The 10,104-nt window shown below is 42.9% G+C and overlaps 1 non-coding gene across 1 annotated transcript; it reads right to left on the reverse strand.

Annotated features, from left to right (window-relative positions):
* Positions 1 to 9,177: 9,177 nt before the first annotated feature.
* On the reverse strand, positions 9,178 to 9,251 carry Trnav-cac. Its single transcript has one exon. It is a non-coding gene; the product is annotated as a tRNA-Val (tRNA).
* Positions 9,252 to 10,104: the final 853 nt, after the last annotated feature.

A 10,104-nucleotide genomic window follows, 5' to 3' on the forward strand; every position in this document is an offset into this window, starting at 1 on the left:
AGGGAAACCTAACATTGGAGGAGGACCTAACATGGGAGGAGAAGGACCTAACATGGAAGGAGTAGGACCTAACATTGGAGGAGGACCTAACATGGGAGGAAGTTTTAAAACAATATAAAAATCAATAAAACCTTCAGAACAACACATCTTCCTGACGACTAAGGAAAAAATATACTCGTATGTAAACAATGTAAGACTCATAACTAAACACCTGATATAACTGTATAATTACACTAAGTGTTATAAGTATAGTCATGGTCGTATAGCCATGTGGGTGAGAATTGTGAACTCTTGGAACAATCGGCCAGAGAGTGTTGTGACGGCACCGAGTGTGAGCTCTTTCAAGATCAGACTTGACAAGCACTGGAGCAGGTTCAGATACATTCAGGAGCCAGTGCATGCCCAGTACTTGCCAACAGTGCGTAACAGAGACGTGACCGATCGTCCAAGCGGCTAACGAGCCGATCAGTGGTGAAGAGAATAAAAGTAAAAAAAGTAAAAAGTTATGTGTACAAATGTATACATAATAGACGAAGAAAAATCATCGCTTATGATTCATATGTGTATCAATGTCATATTAAGGCTAAGTTAATATTTGATTCAGTCTCTCGTTGTCAATATATCCGATCAAATAAATAAATAAAATCTTACTTAAGCAAATTCACTCGTTCGAAAACTGTCACAAGTTGAAGCCAGATTGGTATCCATAAAAAGGATTATGTTTCAGAACTTTAATTATTTACGTATAGAGATATATAAAAAAAATAAGACAAATATACTCAGATAATCCAAAACACACTGTAACCAGACCAAACCTAACCACATTTAATCAAATCTGCCCAAACTACCCGCCTGAGGAACCAGAAAATTAGAGTCTTTTTACAGCAGTTTTCACTCGTCTTACTGTAGCAGGATACCAAGGAAGTAAATGTGATGAGGGAGGTGATAGTTCTCGAGGGAAGGAGACCAAGGGGTACATGAGAGGGCAGCTGATGACTAATGACCCGTCAATAGAGACAACAGATGGTAATAGGAGCTGTGGTGGTGATGTGTGTCGGGGGAACAGGAGTCGTGTTATAATGGCCGCTATTATTATTAATAATCTCATTGCCCAGCATCTTAACTCTCCCAACCTAAGTCACTATCCTAATCCCAGTTCTGCAGTCCGTAGCTTTAAGGTAAGAAATATTGAACACTCGGGTCTACCATTCCGTACTTCTTTTCCAGATAACAAACCCAAACATTCCTTTGTAAATCATCAGAGAGAGGAAAAGAAAGTGACCCAAGATATCTTTATTTTTCAAATATTAAAGCATCAAATGAATTAGACTTGAAGATTCTGGAATCGCTAATTGTCGCAGGATATCTTTTTCCCAAACAATTTATTTGTGCTCACTGTAGTTGATCTGGACCTCGATGTTGATAAGAGGCAGATCAGAAAGACTATCTTCCAAACCACCCACCCACCCACCCACCCTCCCACCTACCCCACATTTGATGAGGCAGCCTCCTTCACAGGTAATAAGTCAGACCCCACTCCAGTAATGGCTTAACCCCCCCCCCCTCCACATTAATTGTTCAGCCCCCATTCCGCAGTTAATGATTCAGTCCCCGCTTCACAGTTAATGACTCAGCCCCATTCTGTAGTTGATGGCTCAGCCCCCACTCCCCAGTTGATTACTCAGCCCCAAATACCCCCACTCCACACAGTTATTAACTCAGCCCCACTCCCTCATTACACAGTTGACGACTCAGTGAATCCCCACTTCTCCCACTGTACAGGTAATGACTCCACACCAATTCCTCACTCCACCCTTAATTACTCAGCCCCCACTCCCCCCACTACAGCTAATGACTTAAGTCTCCACTCGTCCCACTCCACCATTAATGACTCAGCCCCCACTCCCCTTACTCCAGCTAATGAATTATTCTCCACTCCTTCCACTCTACACTTAATGACTCAGCCCCAATTCTTCCACTCCACAGTTAATGATTAAGTCCCCACTCTACAGATAATGACTCAGCGCCCTCCACTCCACAGTTTATGACTCATCCCCATCTCCCCCACCACAGCTAGATAACTCAGCCCCAACTCCCCTCACCCCACAGTTAATGACAGACCCCACTTCACAGTTGATGACGCAACCACCACTCTACAGCTGACTCAGCCCCCACTCACCCACTGCACAGCTGATGATTCAGCCCCCACTCTATAGTTGACATATCAGCCCCCTACCACACCACACAGTTGATGACTTGATGACTCAGCCCCCACTCTACAGTTGAAATATCAGCCCCCTACCACACCACACAGTTGATGACTTGATGACTCAGCCCCCACTCCACAGTCCTGGCCCTCAGCCAGCTCAACACTAACTCCGTAAACTCATCACACTCACCCCGCAGTCAGCCACAAGGAACAAGAAAACAAATCACTTTTAAAAGGCTGAATTTATATCTTAACTTAAGTTTAATCAACACCAACATACACTATACACATGGTCTTCACAAGCTTCATGCATGGATACGGTAAATAAAAGCGAAAATTCAATCGATGTTGAACCGTTGTCCATCAGTGTATTTACAGAATACAGCCATTCACTAGCAGGGCGGCAAGTGTTAACAAGGTCACGCCAGGTCAAGGGTCACTGGTTACTCATACTTGACCTCATAATGTTCCCCTCACGATAGTGTACACGGGATCTTTTATGGTTCACTTACACTTATTTATGTCACTCGTTAAACCTCAATAACACAGGATGGCTTTAACTTGTTTAGACCAACCTCGCTATAACGATGTATACGCAGCGTCACGAGTCGAGCTGCATCACTGGTGGATCAGTGGCACTACAACATTCCTCAGTGGTGGATCAGTGGCGCTACAACATTCCTCAGTGGTGGACAAGTGGCACTACAACATTCCTCAGTGATGGACAAGTGGCACTACAACATTCCTCAGTGGTGGATTAGTGGCACTAAAACATTCCTCAGTGGTGGATCAGTGGCGCTACAACATTCCTCAGTGGTGGACAAGTGGCAATACAACATTCTTCAGTGATGGATAAGTGGCACTACAACATTCCTCAGTGGTGGACAAGTAGCACTACAACATTCCTCAGTGATGGATCAGTGGCACACTACAACATTCCTCAGTGACAGTGGCACTACAAGACAACACAAATCCCTCTATCATGGTAATATTCCAATCACGATTTTTGGGTAAAGTATTTTTGCAGGAAGGCGAACATCATATATTGCGGTAAAGGTATTGCAGGGTGAACCAATCCTCCCAGCTCTCAGATTGATAAGATAAATATGGTAAAATATGCTCCCCCTAGCCTCTTACACCGCCATGCCTGTCATTCCAGCCGACGGTGGACGCCACGCTTATTTTATTCAGTCACGGGGCCGAGCTTATCATCCTAGATAGGGGGGGGGGGAAGCGTCTTTACCTTATCCTGAGTCGAAGACGTTCATGAATGGAAGGAGAGACCCAATATTATGCCCTGATACCTGACATAAGGCTGTGTGCGTCACCCGAAACAGATGGAAGGGTAGAATGTTAAAAAAAATACGCCATAGGTACTTCAACAACAACTTATGTACATCCCTGTAATTGGGTTGACTGAACATGTACAAATTGATCAACTCTCTCACTCTAGCAACAGTAAAGGCTTCACTAGTGTTCTCCGCCTCACGGTGGTCTAGTGCCCACAATGGACACAGTCCCCTGGAGTCATCATCCTGTCAGGGAATCAGCTCCTCAAACAAAGGATCTGATCACGTTAATAATTCCCAGTTGTTACTTCGTATTTGTATGTTGTTGTTGTTGTTGATAGGGGCCATAAATATATACGATACAATGCGTTTTAGTAATAAAAGTAAAGTTTATTATTTCCTTATACATATACGTGTGTGTGTGTGTGTGTGTGTGTGACTTACGTTTATTGTTTTAGATCAAACTAGGGAGAGGTCAGCACTATTTGTTTCTCATTACTCTACGAAAAACCATCAAATTCTTCACATATTTCAACAACACAATATATCATCGGTAATATTCCTCTCTCAGACGGTGGCTTGACTCTTATTGTGGTTTTATAGTTTTCCCTCATTTTATAGTCACGTTCATAAAGACAGGTCAATCTTGGTGCTATTCTTAGATACTGGTGTGTGAGACGCACTCCTGGGCCGCCCGCCCACGACGAAGGGTGTGGAGACGATAAGCGGCTCCTCAGGGTGCTCTTGTAGGAGGTATGGGGCAAGTTAAGCGTCCATGTTGACTTTACTGTAGGAAGATGGGAAGACTGTAATAGGACTTATACTTGTGTGTGATAATCATATTTTTTATTATGTTTTCCTTTTGATTTCCTCTTTACTTCTATCGTTCATTTTGTTGCTTCTTTTTTTTCCTCCTCTTCCTTTTCCTCTACCATGTTCCTTGTTAATTTCTTGTCTCTATTTTTTCTTTTTTCCTGCTTTTCTTGTTCTGTGTCTCTCGCTTCTTTTTGTTTCCTTTCTTCTAATTCTCTTCCTCCTTCTTCCCTTTCCTCCCCCACTGTTTCTCCCTTACTAATTATCTTCCTCCTATCGTTCTCACTCCATTTTCTCCTTCCTTCCCTCCTAATTATCCATCTTTCCCCTCAGTCTACCTTCCCTTCCCATCCCCTCTGTCCTCTCTCATTACCCCTCACTCTCTCACTCCTCTCCATCCCCATAACAGAGTACCGTCACCCGTCAAAAAATTACTCAAATTACAGAAGACTTTACACAGAGGGCGAGGTTGATCTTGAAGTAGTCAGAGCTGAGACAACACACGAGGAAGATGGACAACTGGTTATTTTACCGGAGTTATGAGAGAATAAACTTCTTGTACAGTTAGTTTCATTGTTGGGTTTTAGAAGTCTGTGAAAAGCTATACTGTATATCTATCTGGCGGTAGAAATATGTGAATAGCTATCTATCTATATTTGAGTGCATAAATACATATAAATGATAAGTTATATAATCTATCTGGCTATAAATCTTAGTATTTAAAACTATATTGTATACATCTGGTTTTGTGTAAAAAAAAGTGTATTTAAAAAGTCATATTTATTTATGTAAATAAATACATAATATATATACCTGTAAAAAGGTTTCCCTGTAAAAATATCCATTTATTGCGATCTGTAAAAAGCTGGTGTATATATCCATCTGCTTGTGATCAGTTATGTCCCAGTATCCAGAAGGCTATATATGTACACTTTGTACAGTATGTATCCATTATCCAGGTGAGGGGTGTCCTTCAGGCGTCTCCATCCATCATCCATCCACTCTTTTGTGTGAATTAAATCTGAGCTTGGACAACGGGTAGTTACTGTGCACTCTACCTGTGAGCAGGGGCGTAGAAATGATTACAGAACTGAGGTTACTGTGTGTGTGTGTGTGTGTGTGTGTGTGTGTGTGTGTGTAAAGACTTTATTACACGACCAAATTACACCCAGGAAGCGGAGTTCTTTAAATAAACACGGGAGCCCAACCAGCCATCACCACCTACCATCACAGTTCATTACCTCACTCACTATTACATCATCACCCTCAGACAACACCCCGACACAGTCAACTACTTATAAACGCCACATTAAATACCATCATACAGGAGCTAATTCATCATATGCTTAGTCTTCATCAGTGGCTCCAACTGTGAAGAAAAACTCATTTAACTGCACCAAAAAGTAGTTACATAATCGGTTACAGTTGACGATACAGTTACATTACCTAATACAACCTACAGGGTCATCAGATACAGATATTTCATGTTCCCCCTAAAACGACTTTCCTCGATGGATTCACCCTTCTGCCTCTCCCTATATAGTATATGGGGTGATGGGGGAATTGTGATGCGAGAGCGTGTTCGTGTGTGTGTGTGTGTGTGTGTGTGTGTGTGTGTGTGTGTGTGTGTGTGAAATTAGCTCTCGTTACCTGTACAGTCTAGGGAGTGACAGTTTGGCAAAAGTTTTCAAAATCTAATTGCTTGGGTTGGATTATTTGTCTATCGGCCACGCTAATTCCGAATATGTTTGAGTTTTTTACATCATTGCATTAGAAGGTTTGTGGATACTTTTGGGTTTGGCATGAAAAACGCGAAAAAACTGTAAATAATAAAGGGACTGGCAATGTGGCACAACCTGTTAAAATCAAGTTATTGAATTGGATTATTCGACTACTGTGTACACTGGTTCATAATATGCTATTGTTTTACAACTCAATGCGCTACAAATTATGCCGATATTTTTGCTGCAAGTCACCACATACGTATATTTCGAAAACCAGGGCCCAATATTACCAACGGCGTGGATAGATTCCGTGGAATGAATTCAGGACATTCCCGCTCATGGAACATTACCAAACTCCGTATATGTGCCAATGGCAGGCCAATGGCAATATTTACAGAGTTTGTTGAGGCTCCCTGGACGGGAATGCCCTGAATTTATTCCACGGAATCTATTCACGCCGTTGGTAATATTCGTCCCAGGACTGATCAACGAATTCAGCCCAAGTAGCTTGACTTGGACAGTTAAGGACAAAATCTCAGTCCGTACTTTTGAATAAAATATTGTTCAATAGGTGGTGATATTGAAGTGCTGAAAGTTGTTTTTTCTGTGTTGTTTTGCAGTTAGTTCAAAGGGCCGCCACCAAGATGGGTCGTCCTAAGATTAGCAACACTCAGCTGCGCCAGGGTAACGATAAGGTGTTCGGGGTTCGGATGCCTCTGCCATCTAACAAGTTGCCTCTGAACAAGGAAGTTGGAAGTGCCCTGGCTTATGAAGCAGAAAACGAGAGGTTAAGGAGAAGAACAAATGCTTTTGATTATATGGATGCCACCAACAAGGTGACTGAGAAGGTACTGGATGTGTATAGGAAGGCCACTGTCCCCACTATCTCTGAAATCAGGGTGAAAATGAGAGTCCACGACCTGTGGAGGATGCGGAGGGAGACGATGATGATGAAGGGAAATGGACAGAAACAGAAAAGGAAGAAAACGAAGAACGGGAAGCTGAAGATGAGGTTCGAGGATATAGCTGAGAAGTTGTTTGATGTGGCAGACGACAGCAAAGTGCACGAACGAGAGAAAAGCTTCCTGGCAGCCCAGAGGAAACCGGGAAGGGAGGGCTGCATTGATGGCGTTGACAAAATTGTGACTGCCAAGCTGAAAGAAGAGAGGGAGAAGGAAGCGAAGAGGGCAAAGAAAAGGGCTGAGGAAGAGAGAAAAACTGAGAAGATGAGGTCAAAGAGTAAGGAGGAGATGGAGAGGATGTCGTGTAAAGTGTCGGCAGTGGATGACAGTGCTCAGGAAGAAGATAGTGATTATAAGGATGTCAATGACAATGAGTTCAAGGCTATGGTCGACAGGAGAGCAAGATCAGAGAAAAGGAAAAGGGAGAAAGAAGCCGAGGACAGGATCGGAGAAACTGCTGACAGGTTCAAGGTATCCAATGATGCAGTGGCTCACATCGCAAACACCATCAGAGCTGCAGACAACATCATAACTGAAGGGGACAAGTCTAAAGTGACTAACTGGAAGAAAGTGGAGAGAGTCAGGAAGAGGTCACGAGAACAGAAAAAAGAAAAGTTCAGGGGATTCAAGGTCAGAGGTCTCATGGTAGATGAGAGGATCAATGAGAACAAGATAGTGACTGGTGTAGGTAATGTTCCATGAGCGGGAATGTCCTGAATTCATTCCACGGAATCTATCCACGCCGTTGGTAATATTGGGCCCTGGTTTTCGATATATACGTATGTGGTGACTTGCAGCAAAAATATCGGCATAATTTGTAGCGCATTGAGTTGTAAAACAATAGCATATTATGAACCAGTGTACACAGTAGTCGAATAATCCAATTCAATAACTTGATTTTAACAGGTTGTGCCACATTGCCAGTCCCTTTATTATTTACGGTTTTTTCGCGTTTTTCATGCCAAACCCAAAAGTATCCACAAACCTTCTAATGCAATGATGTAAAAAACTCAAACATATTCGGAATTAGCGTGGCTGATAGACAAATAATCCAACCCAAGCAATTAGATTTTGAAAACTTTTGCCAAACTGTCACTCCCTAATGTACACCCTTTAGTGCTTCGTCTTGTTCTGTGTCTTCAACTCAGTATGTAAATCCACAAGAGCGTTTGGGATGTAGGTGTGTTATTCTTCACTGTGTTCACCTGTAACATGAGAGATGCGGAGGTCGTGTGGATACAGTCTCTGCCTCCTGTCCTGAGAGTCGCCGGTTACCGCCCAGTTCGCCCAGCTGTGAATGGGTACCTAACATTACAGTTGAAGACGTGAAGGTGGTTTAGTGCAGTGCCGGCTATGCTGCCTCCTTGTGTACCGGAGGCTTAGTGTAGTGTGTTGTATTGGTGCTTAGTGTAGTGTGTTGTATTGGTGCTTAGTGTAGTGTGTTGTATTGGTGCTTAGTGTAGTGTGTTGTATTGGTGCTTAGTGTAGTGTGTTGTATTGATGCTTAGTTTAGTGTGTTGTATTAGTGATCAGTATAGTGTGTTGTGTTGGGGCTTAGTATAGTGTGCTGTATTGGTGCTTAGTATAGTGTGTTGTATTGGGGCTTAGTATAGTGTGTTGTATTGGGGCTTAGTATAGTGTGTTGTATTAGGGCTTAATATAGTGTGTTGTATTGGGGCTTAGTATAGTGTGTTGCATTGGTATCACCCCAAACTATCCGGCTGACCCATGAGGCCCACCTTCACCCCCACCTCACATAAAGAGTCACCCCCTAGTGAGATATTAGCCTGTCAGTTTGCTATAAAAGGTTACATGAATCGATAACTTTTCTCCCGTCACTTAACGAGGACTGTTATGGAGACCGCTGTGTTAGGCGCTGAGATATAACACAGTCCTTTAAACTAGCCCTTTTTTTTGTTGCCCCTCGTGTACGAGGATGGCTGTCCTAGGTGTGAATTTGTTGAAGGTGTATAAGCTGTTTATCAATACAACAACCACACCATGAGTTAACGAGTTGCATGACCCAGTGCCAAGGAATAGTCCGAGAAGACCGGACAACTCGCCAACTGCACTGTCTAACCATCACCCCGGAATACGATCCGCAAATCGATTAACATCCAGGTCCCCAATTACTGCTGGGTAGACAGAGGCAAATGGCGTAAAGAAACTTGAACATAGTTTCACCCTGCCCGGGGATCGAACCCGGGTCCGCTCGCTTGTGAAGCGAGCATGCTGACCATTACACCACAGGTCGCCGTACACCTTCCTTTAACCTCTCCACCATGGAAGGAAATATACCTGTGTAATGTTTACTGTATGTATCTATCTACAGTATACGAGGACTTGTACTTTGGTATATATATATATATTACCCTTCCAAGCCTTTTCCTATTGAGTGAAGGTGGCGGAAACACACACACACTCACACACACACACACACACACACACACACACACACACCACATTCTTACTGCTGTAGCGGATGTGGTCCGCTGTGGTGCTCCCTTCCCCTCCATTTCCTGGTTTGTCTTTACGTACAACTGGCGCCCACATGACGTCTTCTCCTTAATGAATACAGCCAGCCTCTCATCCCTTACATCTTAGCATGACGGTCACATAAATCACTGTTCATTATGATTTATATTCATTGTTTTTTACCATTCCGGGTCTGTCTGTTTGTCTGTCTGTCTGTAATCAGGAGTGTATTCAACTCAACTCGCCCTCCAGTTGTGAACAGACTTGTATACAAATCTTGGACGGTTTCCACAGACATCAACATGGCAACTATCACAAGAGTTGGGGATCTTACGTACAAGTTTAATGAGAATAACACATCAAGACCTAAAACTACTCCAGAAACAAAGACAACAGAGACACCAGACTGAGATATACCTGAGAAACAACAACGAGGATTGAAAATAATGTAAACTTTTTTGATAATGTGATAATGCCGGGAAAATATTTAACCAAACTGGATGATAGTTTGACGAACACTTCTGGAGAGGATCATAAAGAGGAGATGTGGTGTGGGTAATCCTGGTACATGTAATAGTTGGCGTCTGGTCCCCGTAAAGGACTGATGTAAAGGTGTGGTGACGGCAGCACTT

This window comes from Homarus americanus, unplaced genomic scaffold, assembly GCF_018991925.1.
Source record: "Homarus americanus isolate GMGI-L3 unplaced genomic scaffold, GMGI_Hamer_2.0 scaffold11198, whole genome shotgun sequence".
Lineage (NCBI taxonomy): Eukaryota > Metazoa > Arthropoda > Malacostraca > Decapoda > Nephropidae > Homarus > Homarus americanus.